We start from the raw sequence: 26,407 nt of genomic DNA, 5'->3' as shown, positions 1-26,407 counted from the left end.
ATAAGAAAACAATTTACTGAAAAAAATTGCTGTTCATTGTATTTCAATAGGCAGAAGAATCCTTAAGAACAACACGTTGTTTACTTATTGTATCTGATAATGATATTTCAAGGGCTATGAGAAACAGGCTCTGCAATGAACGTAGACATAAAGCAGATCACAAAATAAACGGTGAACAGCGGAGAGACAACTAGGGCCATAAAACTAGAAATAAAATTAGCACTACTTAATTAAATGACCCACACCAGATCTCCGCTGAGACTAGTAACCATCGGCTTCAGAAAACTGTCTGGACTATCTAATACGATGTGAAAAGTTTAGAAAGTAAATACCTAAGTTCCGGGTGATTATATGAAGTAAAAAAAAAAGATATATATATATATATATATATATATATATATATATATATATATATATATATATATATATATATATATATATATATATATATATATTTCTAGAAAGCTTACGAACACCGAATGGATGGAGATTGGAGGGTCATTTTTGCGAACTTGTCTCTCGTCAACTGAAGAAATGCCAAAAGAATGAATAACGTATTCTCACGTACAAAATGCACGTAGCGATGTGTGAAGTAAATACATATTTGTACACTTACCTTTCGAATAAAAAAATTATTAAGATCAAATTTTGAAGAAAAAAAATCATTACAGCTACCCAACTCTTCAGACAACAAAGGAGTGGAGTAACAATATCTAAGCTATAACAAAATTAAATACCCTCTTCAAAATCCACAACCTGTTCACAATACTTGAGAAATGGCGGCACCAAAGTGAACGTAACACCAACCTTTTTTTCCTGATAAAATTCAATCTCGCTAAACCTTTACAATCACTTCTGCTCCAGCATTAGCTAATGAAATTGAATAAACAAGTGCTATAGCCATCCTCCCGAGCGAGTGTCCCTTCGCATTCTACAGCAGACAAAAGCTGCGAGGACAAAGCATCACAAAAATGGTTCGTCTCCCTTTCTCTCTCTCATTCGTCCTTCCTAATATATATTCTGAAAGGACCATTGAAGCGAAATATCGTATTCAGAAAAGGAATTTGAAATGCATGCGGTTCATATTATCTTTTACCGAGAATTCGCCGAATTTTGAACGTCTGATGAATGGCATGAAGCGCCAATGAACATTTTAGATGGACGATTGGCATAACTCGTTTGAGTTAACAGTATTGTGAACAATACACTTGTCTCCGAACTTATTCAGGCAGAGAGAGAGAGAGAGAGAGAGAGAGAGAGAGAGAGAGAGAGAGAGAGAGAGAGAGATTATTGGTAAATTAAATCACTCACCTCCCAAATCTACACCACCATCATCATGTATAAACAGAGTAAAAGTGAGAGATGTTAAAGGTGAGCTCATGACAATAAAATGAATTAAGAGATTCCTTTGCCCTTGGAAGCCTGGACGCCAAAGTAAAGAAAGTAACGAAAGTAAGGGACTCTTAAATCTCTTAGAAATTTCATAACAAAACGAGTCGATTAACGAACCGTCACAGTTGCAGGCGATACGGCGTTCAAATCGCAACGCATAGTTCCACATTACCTGTACCCATAACCATAACCGTAACACTCGAAACATTACAACGTTAAGGGAAATGACACTGCGTAATGCAAAACACTGGCCGAAATGCCACTGAGGTGGACAAAAGGTGTTTTTTTTTCCTTTTACGTTGCTTCATCCGTGTCAAGGCTGCGTTGATCGCCAAAATTTTGCATAACAAAAGGCGACAGACATCCACGTTAATGCAGTTGCAAGATGGCATTAATGGACAACCTCTTGAAGTGCATTCTAGAAAACAATGGAGCAGTAGCCTTTCTCATTGGGCCGATATTCCCGTGTCTTTTGTTTCCATATATATATATATATATATATATATATATATCTATATAATATATATATATAATAAATAGTATATATATATATATATATATATATATATATATATATATATATATATATATACATACACATACTTGTATTCCACATGGACGCTCATATGGGTACAATCTCTGCAGACTCAAACACCGAACTAACACCTGTCTATATAATCCTCACTGCTTATGTAAGCTGTAGGCTGACAGACATCGGCGTTCAACTGACGAGGAAATGACAAAATGTGTCCCCTCCAAAGTTAGAATGAACGTGAGAACTGAATACGTAAAACCTGTTAGGGAAGATGAAGATACCGAAGAAAACTAAAGAGCTGGACGTTTCACTAATTGCATAAATTAATTTACTTTAAGATTATTTTATTTATTTCAGTTTCAAAATTAATTTTTCTTAAACCTACAAGTAAATTTTATTTGCACTACTAAGCAGTACATGATGGTTGTAATTTTTTCGTGCATTCATTACATGCACAATAAATGAACTTTTAAAAGAGACCAGGTAAATGACAAAAACGTTCGATTCCACTTGTACACAGGAATCGAAGAAATGTATCACCTGGTCGTTCGCCTGCACCGTTTACTTTTGAGGCAGATTCTGAACACGCCAAAAAACGTTCTTGCTAACACTTCTCGGTTGACCTAAAAGATCTTTCTCATTCCGCCGGGAATCTCACAAGTGACATCAATTCACGTTCATCTTAAGAAATATTAAATGTTGACAAAATCTATCGCAGGTTCCAACAGTAAATAAAAATATTTATTAAAAATATCATTCCTACATAAAAGTTCTTCATTCCTTTACTAAAAAAAATATCACTATGCTCTGTTTTTTTCCATCTGTCCATCCGCTTGTGGTGTTTGCGCATGGTAACACTGCGTCCCGGGCTTAAATAATATTCTATTTCGAATATTAACGGTGTAATTTGCATACAGTAAATTATTAAAACACTTTCCAGTTGCAAATTTACACCCAGATATCCTTTTATTTACCTAAAACTTACACAGCGTAACTATTTAAAGCCCGGGACGCAATGTTACCATGCGAAAACACCACAGGCTGATGGACAGATGGAAAAAAACAGAGTATAGTATTTTTCAAGAATACCAGTAACCATATCCACAACTATTAACCGCACCTAATCCGCTTCCAAGCACTAAAAAAAAGAATCCTCTCATCCTACATAACCTCAGAGCTCGTGAAAAGAATACTTCGCAGTTAGATTAGCTTCTTTTTTTATCATCCTGGGGGAATGTACCATTCATGTTTAGTATATCAAAAATTAATTTGATATGAAATAGTACTTTTCTCTGAGAATAGGAGTACATAAAAAAGGGCTTCTTTATCCTGTCCTTCTTCTGATCATTTTGGAATGAGAAGAAAAAACACGTAAACGTTACCTACTATATAAGGGTGATATTTTATTTAAAAAAAAAAAAAAAAAAAAAAATCGAACGCCCATTCCAGCCAGAAATGCTGTCGCAGTAAATGGAAAGGACTACAACACTTCGTGGCCAAAACCACACTGTCAGATAAACCGGAAAGCGTAAAGCGAATTTCGAGGTATTCCATAAAAACCAACAAGGAAAACCTTGCTGTATAAAAACATACTGTTACATACTACTACAACACAAATGTGGGGAATATTGAGTTAACTGAAAATTATAGCACATTAATTCCATTTCTAAGTTACAAGTAAGAAAAATGGCTCCTTCAAAATTAGCCATTATTCAATGATTATTCCAAACACTTTGTCCGGCAGTTCCATTTTCAAAATTAATGGCAGCTCATTTACAAGACTGATGGCATATCGGCTAAGATTTCTGATAAATTACGGGTTGTACTGCCGAGAGAGAGAGAGAGAGAGAGAGAGAGAGAGAGAGAATAAGAAGCTGTTATACGAGGTATCACAGCAGAGGAAGGCGGTTATGCTTAATTGGATCCCAGAATAACGGATGCAAATGAATGCAGTCCTCGATCGCTGGCTATTTTGAAGATTCTCTGATTGTGGAAGATAAACGAAAGCCAGAACTGAGTGACGTCAGAGTGGAAAGGGTTAGTGTAAATTTGAGCGTCCGTTAAGGACGTAAGGAAGACAATTAAGAGGTTGAAGACAGGAAGAGCACTAAGAGTAGATGGGATTACAAGTGAGATGTTCTGATATGTAATGATCGTATTATTTAGTAATTGACAAGAGTCTGAGAGGTACGTCTGGATGAGGGGAAATGGTGAAAGGAATAACTGTTACACTGTATAGATCAAAAGTCACGGAGGCAACTGTGACAATAACAGGGAAATAACATTACTTGATATATACAGGAAAGTGCAGGGCAGTTATTTTCGAGCCATTTGAAAGTATCGTTTGAATTATTACTTGGTTGTTCATGTTAAGTACAAGTGAATCTCTACTCAATTGACAACGAGACCTTCAACTTTCTAAAGGCTTTAGTTTCAGCAAACATACCGATGGTTAACAGACTTCCTTAACAAACAGTGTTCCATTGTTCACTTACAAAAATAGCATAATTTTTTTTTTATTTTTTACTTATAAAAATAGCGAAGTATATCAGTGTTATAGGGAGTGCTAAAATGGAGTTTTTCAAAACGGTTACAGGGTAGGTAGGTGTTTCGTTAAAAGGTCTGGAATCCACAAATGTAAAGGATTTTGGAGTTAGACAGTAAAGAGGGGCTTTAGTTTGTTAATAAACTTACTCTAGAGATAGACAGAAAGAGAAAGAAAAAGAGTTACTCTCTAGGTAATTAGCCAGAGTAATTATATTGGAAGAATGAATAAATTATATAATTTCTCTAATTTCTCAACGTTCAAATGGCACTAATTTTTTTATGCAGTGCAACTGTGTGGCAAACAAACCCCGTTTTTTGTTAAAGTAAAGGGAAGTTGTACAAAGACTAAATATTCCAATTTTTGGGAGTGTTCTTCACCGATGAGATTTCGTGCGTTTTTTTACCCCGGAAGTGAAAGTCCTGTTCTCAATTTAAAACGGCAACAAAAGACAGACACTGTCGTTACCGCAAATCCTCATGTGATTATGAACATCGCCGCAAACTGAACTTTGTAGGCATTTCTGATACATACACATAGATATGTAGCTACACACTTTCTAAGAATCGCTGTAGTTTCATACGCACTGGTAAGTGAGCTTTCAATGCATACCAAATTAGTCCATTCCAGCCACCGCAGAAACAATGAACCTAAATGTGCCCCGTGAATACTTGATAATATTTGGAATGCAGTTCAAGACCATTAGGGCCCAATATCGTTACACTAACATTACTTAGAGAGAGCAAACAGGGCTCCAAATACAATCCACTCAAGCGAATTCCCCGATTCGGACACGAATAGACACAGGTGGGATAAAGGCTTAAAGGGGAGACCAAACAGAATATGAATTAATCCTCCAAGACTCACACACAGTAAATGCATTGAGGAGGCCGGGTCAGAGGGACCTCCGGGCATCTCGTTTTCTTCCGTTCTCTTCTGTGAAAGATCAAGAGTTGAATTTCGTTCGCAAGAGACTGACAGCAGAAATATCTGGTATGCTAATAGAATAATGCATACCTGAATCTAAACGCAAGGGAGGGTAACTGAAACGGAGAGACAGTGAGCGAAGACAAACGGCTGAATTCAGTTCAATAGGATTGGAAAGGAACAGGGTAGATGGAACTCCTATGGGTTTGCAGGACGCCTGACGCTACGAGAATACTGTAATCAATGACAATTACTGTCACGTACGAAACCGAAAGTTCACACTGATACAAAATTGAAAAAAAATGGTCTTCTGAAAAGCATTAAACCACCGAATAAAGATTGAATACCCTGCGACTTTTATTTCTTTCCGAGGTTTAACGGGACACGTTTATTTCCCATCCCTTTGTTTCCTATTTTAGTGATGAAACTAATCGAGTGTTAGAAGTAAAGTAAAATCTTCGATTGTTCCAATAAACTGTCATTCACCCAAGTAAAATATACTTTTCCGGGCTAAATACAACGGTAACAATAACCATAACATCAGGTTACATTGCGGTCATTATCACATGGTGTAGCCAGTAAATGCTTCCAAGATTAAGGCCATTATGGCCCAAATTTTACTTTGGCTCATGGCAATATGGAAGTCAGTTGCAAATGTTGAGGGGAAAAACATTGCAAAATATTAAAAACACGGCCTCACTAAGGGTCAACGATATCAAGGACGTCTACGTAAGCCGAAGTCGAATCTGATAACTTAATAATGTCATTCAAGTTCAACATTCCAAGTTCTGATAATAACTTAGTCAATAAAAGAGGTCACAATGTTACTGTGTATGACTAATTTATCTATATGTCAATTACGGTACACATCTGTACTAGAATGACTTTATAGTGAAAGCAGTAAATAATTTTTCCCATCAATTGTAATATAGTCGCGAAGAAAGAGAATTAACTTTCTCTTTAATGATCTGTTTTTTCCTTTAACTAAGCATCAAAATGCAAATTAGACCATGTGAGGATGCTCCGATTCCAATAAGGTGGCTTAAGTCACCAATAAAGGCCTCACCGCGCCGGTCAGAACCTTCAGCCGTGTTTCGTCTCTTCCCTGAGGTCTTTGATATATTCAAGTTTTTTTTTACGAAAGTCCTCTTAGTTTAAAGGAAAATATCAGAGGTATTGGTTTATATATATATATATATATATATATATATGTATGTATGTATGTATATATATATATATATATATATATATATATTATGTATATATATGTATGTATGTATGTATATATATATATATATATATATATATATATATATGTATATGTATGTATGTATGTATATATGTATATATATATATATATATATATATATATATATATATATATATATATATATATATATATATATATATATGTTTGTGTGTACATCCTGAGAAGTTTTTTTCTGATATTTGCACTGAATCTTAGCATCCTCATATTGTCTAATTTGCAAATATTTTGGTGCTATGTTAGAGGGAAAATCGAATCATGAAAGGAGAGTTTATTTCTCCTTCTTCGCATAAACATTACAGCAGTCGTACGCGCAAACACATTTGTTAACAAAAGAATTTATTTACAGATGGCTTAGTTAGCAATAAAGCCGACACCGGTAAGATTCTACAGCCGTGGTTCATCTCTACCCTGTGGTGTTTGATAAATTAAATCACGTGTAAGAGTAATTATAAGTGAAAAAGCTTTCTTAATGCAAGTGATATTAGTCATAAAAAGCTTTCTTTATTAAGTAAACTGATATTAGTTAAAAAAGCTTTCTCAAGTTAACTTATATTAGCTAAAAATAACTTTCTTTTGTGAACCGATATAAGTTAAAAAATATTTCGTAAGTGAACTGATATTGGAACTAATATTAACTAAAATCTTCCTTAAGTGAACTGAAATGAACAAAGACAGGAATGGTAGAGACGGAACTGAAAAAAATAAACTAATAATGATTTTAACAGAAGACACAGGCATGAGGTCAGCACTCTAACCCTAAAAACTGAGTATTTTAGAAATAAGTCTTTTCTCCTCTCTGAGGGAAAACTGCCCACAGGACACATAATCGCAAGGTGCAGACGAGCGTAATAGTAATATAGCATCAAGAAACCCACAAGCTACTGTCTCAAAACCCTAAGCCATTAGTAACCTCTCACCTGGTGGAGACACCGATGTAATTAAAAGGAGATCAATCGATGGCTCTCATGTACAGACTCAGCTCAGATTATCCCATCGGCCCTGGATAAGCTGAGCTTTGGACCAGAGCGTGATGAGATCAAGTCAGAGGGCTGGCAGTGCAAATGTCCAAGTGTTTGTTCTGCGTTATGAGGCATTTTGAGGGTCGACAAGTTTTTCTTTTCATTTTTTTTTAATGTAGATATGATCATATGATCGATGTTTTCTTTCTCTTAGTTTTCTTTTAGATCAAAACCGTAAATAGTGCAGTAGATAAGTACAAAAATACTTCAGTTTGTGATACAAGCATGAACTTTGGCACGAAAACTGATTTTAACCAACTCTTTTGAAAAAATCTGGGTGTCCACGCAAAATTTCAATATGGCCGATAGTTGTTGCGATTTCTGACACATTGAGTAAATCACTGTTGTAGTAAATACATGAATCATATTCATATAATGTCTTCCTGGTTAGAAGAGTTAAATGAAGATATCACCAGAAGTTCTTCTACTACTATATTTATCATTGTGATAAAATGGCGTAAAAATGTGCACCATGAAACATTTTGCTTGATAACTCTGTAACTAAGAAGATAAAGACATGAAATCTTTATTTATGCCTACATTTATGACGCCAGAGAATGTTTCTAGCATTTCTAACGGGCTATTATCAATATTACATCTTGGAAAGAGACCCCATAAAGCGACTGAAAAGTATGCACGCACAAGGCTATAATGGAGAATGATAACAAAATATCTTATCTATGTTCGAGCACTCTTTCAATCTCTTTTTTAAGCCTGAAATCAACGCAAGATTTTAAAGATGTATGGTGTCACCCTTGACTGTGGCGAAATTCTCGTTCAGATGCATTTGAAGCATCATTTTCAACATTATTGTTAAACTTCACATTATGACTGCACATCACATTTGCAGCGACACAAAACTGTACATGTAAGCCCAAGCATTTGCATCTGCCACGGCAACCAGACGTTACAGCCACATTTTGTAGGCAGCGGTCAACAACCCCTTTCTCCAGACAGGTGAACAGACTACACCCTTTTACACATACTTGGTGACAGTGTCATATCCTAGTTGGGCTGATATCTCCTGCACCCTGTCAATTGGAAATGCTCATGCCATGATCATGAAGCATTTCTACCAGGTTTCTTTTCCTGGTTTTGGCCTAACTAGCCATGCCCTTGAGCACTGGAAAAGGAGTTTCCCTATCTTTTGAGTGTCGATGTACGCTTGTTCCTTCCTTCTGTTTTGAGAAGCAGTTGCAGAAGCTGAGCAATAGCCAGGTCTGTTTTGATGAGCCAAACCTTTGCTGTGACTTTATATCTGCTCTATGTTCAACGATACTAGTGAACTGGAACAGACTTTGAGGTATGGCACCATTGATGCATCCTTCACCAAAGGTGCCGTCAAACCTGGAGTGATGATCCAGAATATGCTTCCCAAGTACCTTTGCAGCGTTAGCAATCACAAGTGCATCTGATTAGTCAGATGCCTAAGATAGGGAGAAAGCTAACAATTTGTCCTTTAATCTTGGTTGGCGAGGCAAAGCACAATTGTTCCTGGCGCTGCTAGTATAATTGTGATATGACCGCAAAAGGAAATATGGCAGAACCATCCGAACTCCAGCTGGTTTCAATGATATTATTAGCCAGCTCTGATAAAACCAGTGGATATACATCTGGTTCTTCACTTGACAGTGTTCTTTCTCAAGATTTCTAAGATGGGACCTCTCCCTATTGTAAAGGTCAGTGAGACATACAGATGGTATTTCAGCTCTTGTCCAATTGTGCATCACCTGCACCTAGTTTTGCCAATAATTTACCATAATTAAGAGTGTGAGTGCACTCATGTAGTCTCCTGCTGACCTTCCTGGTCATTACTCGTGGCAAATCTGATATAGGTGCCACATTTTCACAAAAAATGCATGCTTCAATGCCATGACTCATCTGACACTGTTTAGCATGCTCTTTCCTTAGGTCACTACTTTCAACTGTAGATCTTTGCTTTCTTGCATGATCATTTTTTGCATTATTGAACATGACCCTACAGCTGTTGTGGTATTTTGCCATGTTTTTTCGCAGTGTTGCCTCTATGCCACTGCCTTCATCTATCCTTGCTAGGTCAAAGTTAGGCAGCATTTCACCAATCTCCTGGAACAATGGCACATAGGTTGAAATCATTACGTACCCATCATGTTGAGGATTATTATGTACAAAGGCCAAGGGTGTAGTTGAACCTTCATTTTGCTTGTCTTCCGGGCAGATAGTAGTTGCTCCAGTCGGTCTTCCTTTTGTCTGTAATTGAATTTACATTTGCCATTATGAGCTCTTGACTAAGCCTGAGGGGCTATCCTTTTACCACCTTAATCTGATATGCACATTGATGTATGGAATACAACTAGGTTCGGTTACCCTACACCTAGCCCGATCATTCATCCACTACCATTTAAGTCCCATGTGATCTGTACACTATCCAGGTATGTACATGAAAAGCCATATAAAGCCCCATTTACCCTTGGTTGAGCTCTCCTGTGCTGGCACCTCCTGTCAATTCAGGTTTGGCTGTTTAACTAAATCTACCAACAATATATATACTTTTTACCAGCTAATTCATATGGGACTATTAGACAGCATTTGGGAGACTAAAGCTAAGCTGCTACAGCGTAAGTAAAGCGAGATTAGCTGACACTGAACCCCAGGCTGAGTTACACAGCAGTGAAGTCACTAATGTGCCCTGGTTGTGCACTGAGAACAGGAAGTCATTTATCCATGCCTACTGAATCCTAAGACGCGATTATTTAAAGTTTCTGGCTGCCATGTTGGATGCCCTCTTTATTATATATGTTATATGAAATCTTTAGCAGAAATACATTTTGCTTGATGACTCAACCTAAAATGTGTAAACCCAAAACAAATACTTATAAACATGACCAGAGGCACATGCTTCCAATGCCAAAACCTTGACTAGCGGATATCTTGAAAAACGGCAGCCATTTTGGAATTTTGAGTGGACACCTAGTAATTTCAAAAAGGGGCCTAAGGAGAAGATATGTAATAAATTTCATGCTTGTATCATTATTCAGAGCATTTTCGTGAAGAAATAATTTTATCTGCTTCACTAAACATTTTCCTTTCGCTTCAATTTTCTTTGTCAGGATATTTTAATTGACAAACAATTTCAGTTATGTGTTAAATTTCATTTAAAAAGGAACAAGGAACCTAATAAATAAAGTCAGCAGTAAATTAAAGTCTTCGAAAGCTTTACTGAATTTTCATTCACTAACCTAAATTTACGATTCCCCGTTAAGTACATCGATAACCATAACTGTCACGTGAAGTTACACTTTAGTCGTTATTACAGGGAGAAGCATAACGCCGTCCAGTGAAGTTGACAACGCATATATTGTTATATTTAACAAAATGTGAGAAAATCGTAAACATTTTCGCCTTTTATTTGAATTAAAGATAAATTCTGACAAATAATTTACAGAATTTGAAATCATCGTATATAGTATAAGATCCATGATAAAAAACATATGTACACATATACACACTTAATTTTATATACATCCTTATATATAACAGCACACACATACACTTGGCAGCAAATACGTATCGTTATTTCTTAGGTATCATGTAACACACCAAATGACATACATATAAGGAGGGTGATACTTTTCGGTTCCTTTAAGTCTTGTCGCATTTTGAAGGAGGATCATTGCAACGAAAGGGACGACACGAGCATATCTGAAATTCTTAACAAAAAACATAAGTTGATCAATAGTTTCAACTCATTCAATTTTGACTACGACTCTTACGGAGATGCAGTGTTTCTAATGAACGTAGGAACATCATTGGCGCCATTCTCTATAAATAATTCATCTTTAACTAACTCGTGAGGCTGTGTGTACTTAGTTCATGAATACACTGGATATCACTCAAAATACGTGGAAGACTACACTCACATGTATCCGTTTAATCATACACTATCATAAGCTTTAGAGACCAATTTACCTTAATGAGTTTCTTTTGAGCAGACTCAAATTACCTGTCGTGGTTCTTAAGACTTTCAGGACTAAATGTAAAAGTTCAGACAAATGTTTCAAGTTCACCTGAAATTGACGTCGTTTCATATCTGCTTTCGGTGGTTTATGCATTTCATTTTTCATTTTTGCCTCGTAGGTTGGACTAGATATAAAGAATCTACTCGTGACTTTCATTGGATATACTTGCATTTTAATAGCCACACACACACACACACACACACCACACACACACACACACACCACACACACACACATATATATATATATATATATATATATATATATATATATATATGTGGCTATTAAAATGCAAGTATATCCGATGAAAGAAGTCACGAGTAGATTCTACTCGTGACTTTCATTGGATATACTTGCATTTAATAGCCAACACACACACACACACACACACACATATATATATTATATACATATATAGTATTATATAGTATATACATATATATATAGTAATAGCTATTAAAATGCATGTATATCCGATGAAAGTCACGAGTAGAATCTACTCGGTGCCTTTCCTATCGGATATACATGCATTGTAATAGCCATATATATATATATATATATATATATATATATATATATATATATTATATATATATTTATATATGGCTATTACAATGCATGTATATCCGATGAAAGTCACGAGTAGATTCTACTCGTGACTTTCATCGGATATACATGCATTTTTAATAGCATATATATATATATATATTATATATATATAATATATATATATATATATATATATATATATATATATATATATATATATATATGGCTATTACAATGCATGTATATCCGATGAAAGTCACGAGTAGATTCTTTATATCTAATCCAACCGAGAGGCAAAAATGAAAAACCACCAGAAGCAAATAATATGAAGCTCCGTAATTTCAGTTGAACTTAAAAAAATGTTAATACATATATATTATATTATACTACACACACACACACACACACATATATCCTAGTTTTCCTCATTGGAATCGTTTTCATAATTGTGTCACTAATCGAGAGAAATTATATCAAAAGCTGATAAAAATCATGGAAGGCTTGAATTACGTCCTTCACTTTACAGGGACTTAAAAGGGCAGTGAACAAAATGGGCAGAGCCTACTTATAAAAAAAACAATTAAAACAATTTAGAGTTAAACGAGATTTGAAATGTGAAAAAGTGCAATAGTCAAAAGAAATTGTTATACCTGGACGTATAGGTGAACTGTTCATATTTCACTGTACACAAAACTTCAAGTTTATAAATGAACCAAACTAAGCAACATCGGAATGACACCTGACTAGAGCCGCCGGTGAAAATGGGGAAAGTAATGACTCAGATAAACCCTATTCCTATGGAACAAGCCTAAAGGAGGCTACTGATTGAAATTCAAGCTTCCAAAGAATCTGGTGTTCATTTGAAAGAAATTATAGAAGTCAGTTATCAGGCCTGCACTGTTATATTGTGCAGAAACTTGGGCACTTAAGAGGAGAGAGGAGGGACTGTTGGAAAGAACCGAGATGTGGATGGTGAGATGGATTGCTGGAATATCACTACTGGAAATGAGGGAGAGTCAAGATATAAGAAGAATGTGTGGTATATGAGAAGCTTGTCTGAGATACTCTGGCCATGTGATAAGGAGAGAGGAGATGGCACCAATTAAGAGACCAAGAACATGCTAGTGATTGGGAGGAGGAGTGTGGGGGGCCGTCAGCGGATCAGATGGATGGATTTGGTGAGGAGGAATATGGGTGAGGTGGGACTGGGGAAAAATGATGCAAGGAATCGAAACAAATGGAAAAAGTTGACTCGAGCGGCCGACCCTGCTATACAGTGGGATTAATGAGGTCGAAAGAATCAGAACAAGATGGAAGACAATGGGAAATACAGAAAGAAGAGCTCAGCTATTAAGAAATTTAACCGCATAATCAAAATAGAAGGTGAACTGTTTTAAAGTAGTGACGCACTGCATCTTCGCTTCAACTTTGAGGTTTTAATCGCACAACATCCTCTGGGAGACTTTCCAGTCCAAAGTGGGAGGAACAAAAGACCCTGGAACTGAGTTGTTTGACAAGGTAATATATATATATATATATATATATATATATATATATATATATATATATATATATATATATACTGGCATTATATGCTAAGTGTCCTGTGATCAAGCTCAGTTTTACCTGGAGAGGAGTCGAAATTCTTAATCATTCAGCTCTACCGTTTACATCTCATTCTACTTTGTAGGTATTCAATTTCAATTTCGTGTATTTTATTCTACATGAAACAATGTAGTATTTTTGGTACTCTATTCTAAGATAAATCATAAATTCATTAATACATTCATATATTTATCGACATATCTATTCTCGTCAACAAGTAGAAAACGTCTAAACATTTACCCAAAAAGAGGGCTACACTGATAAACGAGACAATTTGCCCTGGCCCTCTCCATCCTTTAATTTCTATCTAACAGCCACTGCCTCAACGCTAATATCTTTGCTGCATATATGAATCTTTTCACCTCTCACTCTTCTTGTATCAGAAAGAGGGAGAGGATCTCAGAAGCTTTAATCCCTCATGATTATTCAACAGTTCTACTTGTTTCCTAGAATGAAGTTGTATTTTCATGTATTTCAAAGCATTCCTACATTCTCTTTTATCTTATTCTCATGTTTGCATTCCTCTCCTCTTCGTACATTCGTTCACAGGCAAGGCTGTTCAATCTAGTCTTCAGCACTTATAGTAAGAGTAAACTATATTTATTTATAGATAGATGATTCCATTACACTATCGCTCCCTTTAGCATCCTTGTTTTCTCTGACGGTATTATACATTTTCTTGCTTATATTCAGTATCAACTAATTTTTAAAAATAATTTTCCTACTCTTCAAGCTACATAAGAAGTTTCTTCTCTTTATCCCTAAGCAACTCTAAACCGCTGACAACATCCAAATCTATACTTTAGTCATTCTTTTCTGATCTCAGAACTTTAAATCACCAATCACCCAATCCCATGGACACACATTATGACTTCACAGCATAGCTTCTGCACAAGGCTCACGTTTGTTCGTCGACATATTTGCCTAAGGGTTTCAGCTTTCTTTTCCATTTCAGAAGAGTTAATGCTGAATGGCCACAAACAAAGAACGAAAAGTATCTCTTCTCTGATGTGGCCCAACCGTATTTTTGCGCCAAAGACCCACATCACTGCTGCCGTGCAACTCGCGAGCTTCGCTTCAGCATGTATAAAAAAAAAAAACCATTACTGGTTTGACCGAGGCACATAAAAACCGCCGAAATTTATGACTCGGATTTTTCAATAACTTCTTTCTGCATTTTCTCTTTCAACCTTGACAAGTATAAGAGTTGCATCTTAACATCAAGAGGAAAAAGTCGTCCATTTTCAGGGGACACCGTTCCTTTTTTTCGGCGCCATAAAGATATTTCGAAAAAAAGTGTCGCATGGAAGTCAAACGCAACAAGCGAGTCATATTGCCCATTTTCCGTCAGTCACTTTTTATTTCTGGAGCGTCTGACGCAATGCAAACACAGAGGCAATTTCCGCTTTCGCGGATTTTCACAAATTTTGTTGCCTTCGCCATTTTGCATCCTGCAATAAGACTCGATTCCAGACGAGGCAACACAGGATATTGTGTTTGAAAAAAAAATAAAAATAAAAACAGCAAATTCAAGAATTTCCCATAAAAGCAATTTACATTTACAAATCCTTCAGAAAGATAACTGAAATGACTGAAATTCTAATGACTGAACTACAAAGAAGTGTGATAAGACACTGAAATCATCACATACGTGTACATCATTTGCGACAAAACTTGAAAGTAATGCTACAGTTGTTACACCATGATGCTCATAAATAATTCTTATGGGCCTCCATAAAGGAAAGTGGCAGAAATGGCTAAGACAGACAATATGCTCTCCTGACTGTATCTTTATAATATTCAGTTTCCTCTAACAAGGGCCTGACATAAATATTTTTTATTAGTCAATTGTAGAAACCATAAAGGAACATTTTCAAGTGCAACAGTATATTTAGGCGCAGGAAATATATTCATAACTATAAATACTTACATATATCGGTGCACGGCAGTCAAAGAATCCTGTTCAGAATTAATTGAATACAAATAATCTTCAATTTTCAGAAAAAAAAATTACAGTTAACTGCCACACGAAACGAGGAACCAATACCCGGAATAATCTAAATGAGTGACGAGACCAACGTGAAGAATCATCCCCGACTGGGACCGTAAACAGATAGATATGAAAAGCGCTTTACATTTTCTTCAACACTTAAACAGTATACGCAAATAGAACTGCATAAACTGAACTCTTGCGAGATGAACCGGGGAATGAATATCTTGATTTTTTGCAGTCATAACCTTACATGTTTTTCACATGCTCTTGACAAAGAATTCAAAAAATCTCTTGAAGGAAGATGCCCCATAAACCACATGCTCCCCCCCTATCCCGTCCCCCTTCCCACCACGTCCCATCCTGCACCCGAACCCCGGCCCCCAACACTCGACACGAAGCAGCAACGTTTTAAAAAAAGAGGTCAATATATTTTGCATAATAACATGGCGAGAGTAATTCTCGAGGGCGGTTGACAATACAATGCCAGTCTTACCTTTCACGACAAGCAATACAGGCATCGTTATTTTCGGATCCGAGTTCACCTGACATTCATACCATCCTCCATCTCCCGCTTGGGTGAACTTGATATGTAAGGTCCACTCGTCTGTGTTCGATGGGTGCAATACCTGGAAATAATAAATAAAAGCTGGCTAGAGCTGGACATAAACGCCATGGCGCGCTGTTAAAGACATTATTTTCTTGTCATTTTAAAATTATGTTTCTGAAAAAAAAAAAAAGATTTCACACAAGATTACGTGAAATAATGACTAATAAACGGTATTAAAGCAAGAAAATATGATTAAAATAAAAATATCACATGAATAACACGGGAACAGGAAAGATTTATTTTCCATTTTATTACAAATCTTAAATCACACAATGATGTCGCAAGGGAACTTTTTCTCCAGATAAACATTAGGTATCGCATTTTTCTTTTTTAATATTTTTATATAATGAAAAATATCATCCATATAAATGACGGTATAATTGCCAATCTGTTTAAATTCCATTATTAAAATGTAAATAAAATTGGTAGCAGTGCATTTCAACAAGTCATCCTCACTTCCTATACAATGTCTACAGATTGTAATTCAAGCTGACAGGCGAACTGTTGGTTGGGATGAACGTCCTTAACTGTTTACTTGTGAGTGAATGGTGGATAAGCAAAATGTTAACTGTTTGCCACAGTGACTGGGATCTTATGGGAAAGCAGAAGTATTCCCACTGGAACTTAACTTACTGCCAGTGAGATGGTGAGAGATACGTATTCAATTAGGGCGTAAAACTAACAGCCTCAGTCCATCAAGTGAAGGTGGATGATTTCCCAGTTAATAACAGGGACGCCTACATATCTATAAGAGTTAGTTCCCTGTTGTAGACAAAATTACTCCTCACCTGCTGAGGATCATGCCATAACTAAATCAGGTTTGCCATTTGGGTCTACTAACGGAAAGTGAAGTGTGAGGCCTCTTAATGTGTTTGGATGATAAGTAACACTAGAGGATGATAGTACATCACAAGGAGAGCCGACCCAAGGCACAAAGGATAGATCTAGCTTCTCTTGGCCTGGTGAAAACCATCCCTCACCCAGACCATATAGATGAGCCGCAACCAGCATCGTAAGGAGACCTACTTCTGTTATTCTTTAAAGACCAGCAAAGTAGCGGATCTAGAAAGATCTTTCATAGGTTGGGGGCGGGGAGCACTTAGGATTACGAGATACAAACACGCGCACACACACACACACACACACACACACACACACACACACACACACACATATATATATATATATATATATATATATATATATATATATATATATATTCACAGGGTAGGCTGGGGTATAAGATTTTATTTTGGAAAATCTGGAGAAGCTGGCTCTACTTTGAATTCTTTGGAAACGACAACTGACTGAGGTGGCCCTACCTCATGTGAACAGAAAATAAAAGTATGTAACCTTAGAAAAACTATCACAAAATACTTTCAAAAGGGTTGGAAGTAAACATATTACGTCCACTTGAAATATAATTCACTAAGGTAATCGGAAGGATAACAAAATTACAGGAGCTCTCACTGCCTCTGTGCCACTGCATCAGTGCTCAATGTTATGTTCAATATCAAAAACAAAATTACCACAGGGTTGCAAGCAAAACACTAAATCTAGTGAGTAAATATGATGCAGAAATCAACGACGGAACTCTTAAAGATAACACATAAGGTGGAGCACTGTAAGCGAGGACTGCTCCCATTAGGATCTCAGAAATCTTGTCGTGAAGAATGGCACAGGCAGTAAATGTGTTGGATGGCACTGTTGAGCAACAGAAGATGGCACACAATGGTGAAGTCTACACGAATCTGCAAAGGAAGTAACATTGTAGCACACAGGATAACAACAGGGAAACTTATAACTGACCAATGCTTAAATGGAAAATGCAAAATACGACAATCATCAAATTATTCAATGAATAATAAATTACTCTATTACTATAAATATGACCGACAAAAGATCTTAAGACTACTCTCATAATAAACTAAAAGCTGTCACAAATGCACAATAAAAAACCAATGGGGTCTCTGAAGGAGGCAGGACAATATGATCATGGGAATAGGAGAACAGGTGGAACAGTGATAGTAGGTGAGGGCTGACAACCAATTTCCAATTCACATTACCTGAATCCGTGGACAAGACTTGTGTAGAGTTGAACCAGAACGGCAGAGGAAGGGCTTTGTTGCTTGCAGTTCTTCAGCAAAGAATAAAATAAGGGAGTGCTCCAGATTCCACCTCAGCTGGCGCTCAAGGTAACTTAAGGGTGACAGCTTCAAGAGGGTGTCAAAATAGGACGTCAAGCAGAGTCCCGGTTCCAGACGGTATAGTAGGAGTGTGAATACAAAGGCGCTATAATAATGGGGTTCGAAAGAGGATTTACGCTCGTGGACAGAGACGCAGGAGTGGGGCACTATGTAAACAAGGATGAAGGTGCAGGTGTGAGGTCAGGTCAGGTCAACCTGACTGGGGATTTGAACAATGGTTTCAAGGGGGCGCAGTCCCTAGAAGGTGTCCATATTTCTCGAAAAGGCAAGCTGTTATTGGTTAAGGCCGGTGTCTTAATTGTATCTGGAGGCGGCGATGGTGGGATCTTTGGAAAACGGCCGTGCCAAGTGTTTGACAGGCAATAAATAAAAAATGAAAGTACATTCAAAATGACAGTTCTGCAGGTGGCTAATGGCCCGTTCATGTTTTCCCACTTGGGAAATCTTTAAGGAAAAAGGGGACAGGCGACGAGTCAAAAATCATTTCAAAAGTTAAATCAACACTTTCTTTACTCCACGTTTCCGTAGTAACTCAAGCATTTTCCAAAATCAATTCCTCCATTTCTTATATGTTTTATTTCATGTTTTTAAGGAGAAAAAAGTTAAAACAAGTTTAAGAAGGACGCTTGTCAATATATATATATATATATATATATATATATATATATATATATATATATATATATATATATATACACGGTACTTGTATATCAATATCTATACACTATGTATGCACAGATATACACATGGGGGCACGTGGTCAGGTGGTCCCCCTTAAATCCGCCACAGGATTACAGGGAATTTCAACCAGTATGAGATCACATAAAAATCAAGCTCCAATAGAATCAACCCAAAAGTCACCATTTTAAAAAGGTTGGTGCAGGCAAATATTTTCGTTACAAGCAGCTCAACTAGAAAGAGTTGGTCATGTAGAGATGAGTCTTACAGTTCTAAAGATTTAACAATAAGTGTAGCAGACGAAAATACCCAGTATTGGCATAAGGTAACTTTATCTAACACGTGAATTTACTCCTATCTTGTCGTTACCGTGTGTTAATAGTCAGTGCACTGTGACAAATGAGCTGATTTTTGTTTGTATGGATTCAAAATGCGAACACAGATTTTCTTATTGAATTATTTCATTAGTTTCCATTAGATCTTGGGAAGTGATGTATTGACACCATAACTCAAAACTAAAGAGGGAGACCCTTAGAAAATCTCACAAACACACACACACACACACACACACACACCTTATGTGAATTGGGATCCATGGCATATTTTTGAAGTACATGATTTTCTACATTTCAGATACTAGAAGCCACTTTAATTAAGACTACAAAGAATATCAATCTATACCACTCGTTATCCTTATCCTTGCAGGTTGGCATCAAAACTGGGAGCACCCAGGAGCATTATCCACACCAAAATAGGTTTTTTAACCATCAGCTATTATATAACACGGTATCGATCTATGAGGCTGCCTTTGTGGTTCGAGAATAAGGAGTGGTCATCTTCCTTAACAAAGGGTATAAAAAGACGTTGGCCAACTTATCATGCTTCCATGACTTGGAAGAGATTAATCATGTGATCACTGTGTTTAGAAGAGCAGCTTCAAGTATCTAACCTTCGAATATCACAGACTTCCACAGAAAAACATTTGTAAGCTACTCGCTCTTCAGTTGCGAGTCATAGTATCAATACATCTTTTTCCAAAGACCAAGCTAATAACAGTGCAAAATTTCACCGAGGAAGAGAATCTTCAGTATTCGTACACAGAAAATAGGGTTATGAACTTACCAGTCTGATTAAAAAAGATTGTGCTTTTCCAAAAGTTAGAAAGAAGGCTGAGGTCAATGTAAAACAGCTGTAAAACAAGGGCGCTGTGGTTTAGCTTTTGCACAACTAAATGCTATTTTGTTGTCATAAGGCCAAATAACGAATACAGACATTGAACAACTAATACAAAAGATAAACACAAAAAGGAAGAGGTAACAGACAAATAGAAAAAACTCAGTATTACTGAACAGCTATACTTGAGGAAAAAGAAGTTTACACGTTATCTTAATTTTACGTGGGCCTACAGGACTGAGTCTATTGTTCTTAGTGGCCCAGCCATTCAACTTCCTGCTGAAAGACTTATGTTCTCTGAATTCACTCTTTCTTTAAAATCAGGGCAATTCACTAAAAAAAACTACTGAATTTACAATGGCCATTACATCATTGCAAAATGCCAAGTGCTGCCACTTTGAAACATAAGAGAGAGAGAGAGAGAGAGAGAGAGAGAGAGAGAGAGAGAGAGAGAGAGAGAGAGAGAGAGAGAGAGAATGTGATTCAGACTATAACAGACGTACAAAAGTGCATAATTTATGAAAGAGTTGGCTAGGATCAATGGGAAAGTATACAAAGAACTGTCATTTTAAGGTTAAGCTGGCCTTTTTCCAGCACGGCCCCGTAATCATACGGGAAGCCCATAAAAATAAAAGAGGCAGGTCACTTCTTGTTACTGGAACTTCATTGGCTATAGCCATAGCTCTACAGTTCAACTTCTGAACTATTTCAGATAAGATGTAAAGTCCGGCTTGATGGCATTTTTTGATATTGGCAAGAGTAAGGTTATAGAGAGAAATGGAAGCCAAGAAGATGGAGTGATAAACGCCGATATCGAAAGGGGGAAAGTAAATGGCTGATTCATTCAAGTTTACAGAACCAATTGCAACAAAGGAGGATGCGAACAAATAAGAGAATCACAAAATAGACGAAGCGAACAAGGCAAAACGAGCTCTGAAAAACATTTGAACGAGATGTGTATATGGAAGAGTTTCATGAATGTTTGAAGGGATTGTGAAGGAACTCTCCTCCTTTAAGGGAGTGGAGTGAGGGAACTGAATGTGAATGAGATGAAAAAGTATGAAGTTGAGGAGGCGAATGATTTAAACATCATACGTTGAATAAGAAGGCTTGAAAGAGTCAGAATGTAGCAACACAGCAAGAAAAAAAAAGTTCCAATACTATAATATGGACAAGTGTATTCAACGTTGACCAACAACGGGAGAGATTGGCGTAAAAGGTGCAGAATTCGGAAATCCTGGGAGAAAGGACAAGAAATAAGAATAGCAAGGAAAATGAATACAACCCGGGGCTAGCCAAACCTGGTAAGGAAAACAAATAAAGAGGGATTAATGACAGACAATACGCTTACGCAGCAAGTGTTTGCGTTAATCAGTGAATAGAGCCTAAGGCCCAACGTATTTGAAATGAAAAGTAGCGCCAACACAAATATGAATAAGAAAACTCGCAAATAAGAGATGATAATATCTGATCTTTACGATACTCACACAGAGAGAGAGAGAGAGAGAGAGAGAGAGAGAGAGAGAGAGAGAGAGACCTCCCAAAACCAAATAACCTGAATGATACGCCGCTGAGAGAAAACCGCAAATCCAACCCGTTCAGCAGACAAACGTAAACATGATTATGAAGGAAGATGTTTTTCAGGGTCTCGGTTTGCAGGACAGAATATTTTAAGCAATTGAACGCACCTCATTTCAATCAGAACTGCGGGAAGAATTAATTAGATTTCGACTTCGAATCCGCCTGGACCTACAATGATCTGGGTCTATTGTTGGTTTGGTTATTGGATTCTCATTCAACCTTTGTGGCATTGTATGTGTAAGAGAGGGCGCTGAGTGCCGTTTCCGCCGCTCTATGTCGGCTTGAATTCCACAACAGAAGAGTATTTTTGTTATTGTGCGTCTGCGATTGCTTGTTAGGGCGCGTAAACTGCTACGTGATGTCTTCGGTTGGAAGCAATGACTCTATGCAAATCTTATAGCTTTTTGCAATTTCTATAGTTGCAAAAGAGTGCCAAATAAATATGACTGATGACAGCATCTTGGCTTACACAACTCAACATAACTGAAAGAACAATTTCTAGTCCTATGCTCTCTCTCTCTATTCATCTTATCAACTCAGGTAAGTTGCATCGGAGAATTTGAATGTATATTCCGATACTTCGATATCTTTTCAAAGGCGTCGGTTTTACGGTGTGGTCACCTGAATATAATACGCTTCTTTTCAAATGAGAGATGAGTTTATGGGGAAGTTGTCTGAGGTATCTCTGCCGCTATCTGTAGCCTCTGGTAATGTTACGTTCAAGTTCCAAGGATTGCAGGTACAACCAGGCACACCTCCATCTTCTGTGATTATTGAATTCTTGTAGCATTTCTTTATTCTTGGTAAATTAATTACCTTACCTTCGTCATACAAGATGGGAACAGAATATATTTTTGAGGGATAAGTATGCTAGAAAATATTTCAAGAACGAATGAGCAGAATTTGATTTTGGTAGGCATTCAAAGAGATCTGACAGCCTTCCGCCTCAAAAAGCAGGCTAAATCTTCATCAGTTACCAGAATATGTGAATCACTTGGAATGAGTCACCCGACTATTTTCACAGAACTTCCCCATAAGCCGTTTATTCGCCCTCAAAACTTCTTATTAGAATTGAGACAGACAGATGTGAGAACAAGTTACCTTTAGCCGACATTCGCTTTGACTTTGTGTCGACGATCTGTCACCATCCACTTAACTATTCTTAATTGTTCTAGGGCTACATGAAACGAGTATTTCAGCACACTGGATGCTGTATGAAAAAAGATTAACGAATTATAATAAGGAACATTAATTCAGTAGTGCACTTGATTCACTGACTTTTTCGTATGCTTGGGGGAAGCATGTATTCTAAACAGGGCTCCGGTCTTATTAGTAATTTCATTCAACGTCATTTGCTTATTATATATATATATATACACACATAATCGATCATGTCTTTTCATATGGAATCTTGATTCTTGTCCCATAAATCAGGGGTCCTTTCTATATTGTGTTTGTTAAAAATGAAATATCTCTCTCTCTCTCTCTCTCTCTCTCTCTCTCTCTCTCTCTCTCTCTCTCTCACACATAAAGGAAGGTAGTTATTCTTTTGTACAGCTTAAGCAGCTAAGCCAAAACTGTTATAGGTTAATGATGTACTTGAGACAGCCCCTTCATTCAGGGGTACTTGCTACTGCCAGAGAATATACAAAACAAAACAATGGTCTCTGAGCTCCTGCTTCTACAAACTAGTGTCGTTTTTACAATGCAAGAACGCTTTGCTGGGTCAATGCAAACAACGTTCTAAATAAAACAATGACTTCAGTGAAAAACGAGCTTATTATTTCCCCCTAGTTCATTAAGGCGAACATTTCCCTCTGCAAACAAGCTGGTACCTACTACCTGCCGGGAGTTGCGCATACGTATGACACGAGGAGGGTTTTGCTTCTTTAGATTAATCCACAATTTATTCTTCTCATTAAGTTAATTCAGTTATTTAGTGAGTTTACTGCTTGCATAACTGTGGTAAAATTGATCTTCCGAAGACCGATGAGTTGACAGACAGCAGCCGCTTTTGAAAACTGATCTATGAACGTGAAAACGTACAGGGCTTTGCTTATGAACTGGTTTTCATGCAAGTTTTGGATTTTGCACTTAACCATATGAAGATGTGGTTAAGAAATAATCACCCGGTACAATCTATATTCCACAATGAATATTTAGATAATATCTTAAAATAAAAGTAAGTACTCGTAAGGGAGATTCCCATTAAACATTCGAGCTTTTCTTAGAAAGTTCATTGATGTAATACTACAATTGTACTTTGCTGGCTTCCCAGCTCTAATAACTTTAGAGTTGTACGCAACCTCGCGATGCTCAATACACCTAACTGGACTGTATTAGAATAAAGACACGTATATATAATCATACAAATACAAAACCCAATACAATCATCATACTTAAATAACGTAGCAAAACGAACCAACTACATACATCCTGGAAACTATCACTATTTATTTCCACTGACAATATTCATTTTATCTTACATTTATTCCCTGCTTCAGATTACTGTACAACAAACAAAATATGATGTTTCTGAATTGTCCCATGATTACTACAACTCCTGATTAAATGCCGATAAAGTTTGATATCATACTTCAAAACGAAAAGGATGTGTAGTGGCAAGCAAATTCTGAAGGGCTTCCATCTACAACAAACCAGTCTTCAATCGAAGTTGAAAATATAACTGTTTACAAATATTTACTCTTTAAGAAACAGGAAACCACACCGGAAATAACCACCCTCTCCACAAATAAAAATGAATAAAAAAAAAACAAATAAATAAAAACGCTCACAAAAACCACTAAATTCCGAATTTTGCTCGGTGCCGTTTTAATGGCCCGAGGGAAAATCCGGGATATACTACACATAGGAGGTTTAAAAAAAAAAAAAAAAAAAATAAAAAAAAATGTTGGGCTAGAGATTTTGCGAATCTAGAATTCAAGAAATACACAATGGCAAAGAGCGAAGGTCGCCAAAGGAATAGCATACAGCACTACTCTAATGTACGTAACCTAACAAACATCAATGCATACGCACCCGTCAACCTCACTCTCTCTATCTCGTTCACATTCATACATATGCATACACGTATGCCCATGAATAGACATTTTTTCCTCTACATTCAAGTTTTCTGGAAATGGTTGGAAACTTAGAAAATCGAGGCAGTTGTCACCTCATCATACGTGTCTTCAGTGTTCAAGCGCATATGAACTCTCCTACCAGAAGCCTCATACATCACTTTTACACCTACACAAAACCGTCATACACATCTCATACACCTAAACAAAAGTGTCGTAAACTTCTCACACACCTAAACAACACTGTCGCACACCTCTCTATACCTACACAAAACAGTCGTACATCTCTCATACACCTACACAAAACAATACTACAAAACTATCCTTACATCTAAACAAACAGCCTACACCTCTCATCACCTACAAAACTACACCCCTCTCAACACTACACAAAACAATAGTATACCTCTCTTACACCTACACAAAACAGTCATGCACCTTTCTCACACCTAAACAAAACTGTCCTACACCTCTCATACACCTACACAAGACAGTCATAACTCTCTTACACCTACACAAAAGTCCTACACCTCTCACAGATCTACACAAAAGCCATACACCTCTCACAGATCTACACAAAACAGTCGTGCACCTCTCATAAACCTATACAAAACAGTCATAACCCTTTCATACACCTAAAACAAAAGTCATACACCTACACAAAACAATACACCTAAAACAAAACAGTCCTACACCTCTCAGACACCTACACAAAACAGTTGTACAACTCTCATAAACCTATACAAAACAGCCATACACCTCTCATACACCTAAAACAAGTCATACACTTCTCATACACCTACACAAAACAATACACCTAAAACAATTCATACACTTCTCATACATCTACACAAAACAATACACCTAAAACAAAATAGTCATACACCTCTCATACACCTACACAAAAAAGTTATACAATTTTCTTACACCTAAACAAAGTAGTCCTACACCTCTCTTACACCTACACAGAATAGTCATACACCTTTCTTACACCACAAAACTGTTCTACACCTCTCAAACACCTACACATAACCGACATACAACTTTCTTAAACCTACACATAACCAACATATACCTTTCTTACACCTAAACAAAACTGTTCTACACCTCTCGTACACTTACAAATCACCGACATACCCCTTTCTTACACCTAAACAGAACTGTTCTACATATCTCGTACATCTACACATAACCGACATACCCTTTCTTATATTTGAACAAAATAGTCCTACACCTCTCAAACACCTA

General features: G+C 36.8%; 1 pseudogene; it reads right to left on the bottom strand.

Moving 5' to 3' along the window:
• LOC135221699 (zwei Ig domain protein zig-8-like) overlaps window positions 1–26,407 on the bottom strand; it is a 510,516-nt pseudogene that overhangs the window by 27,709 nt on the left and 456,400 nt on the right.

Source organism: Macrobrachium nipponense, chromosome 3 (genome assembly GCF_015104395.2).
Source record: "Macrobrachium nipponense isolate FS-2020 chromosome 3, ASM1510439v2, whole genome shotgun sequence".
NCBI lineage: Eukaryota > Metazoa > Arthropoda > Malacostraca > Decapoda > Palaemonidae > Macrobrachium > Macrobrachium nipponense.
The sequence above is the reverse complement of the archived record's forward strand: the minus strand, read 5'-3'. Positions and strand labels throughout refer to the sequence as shown.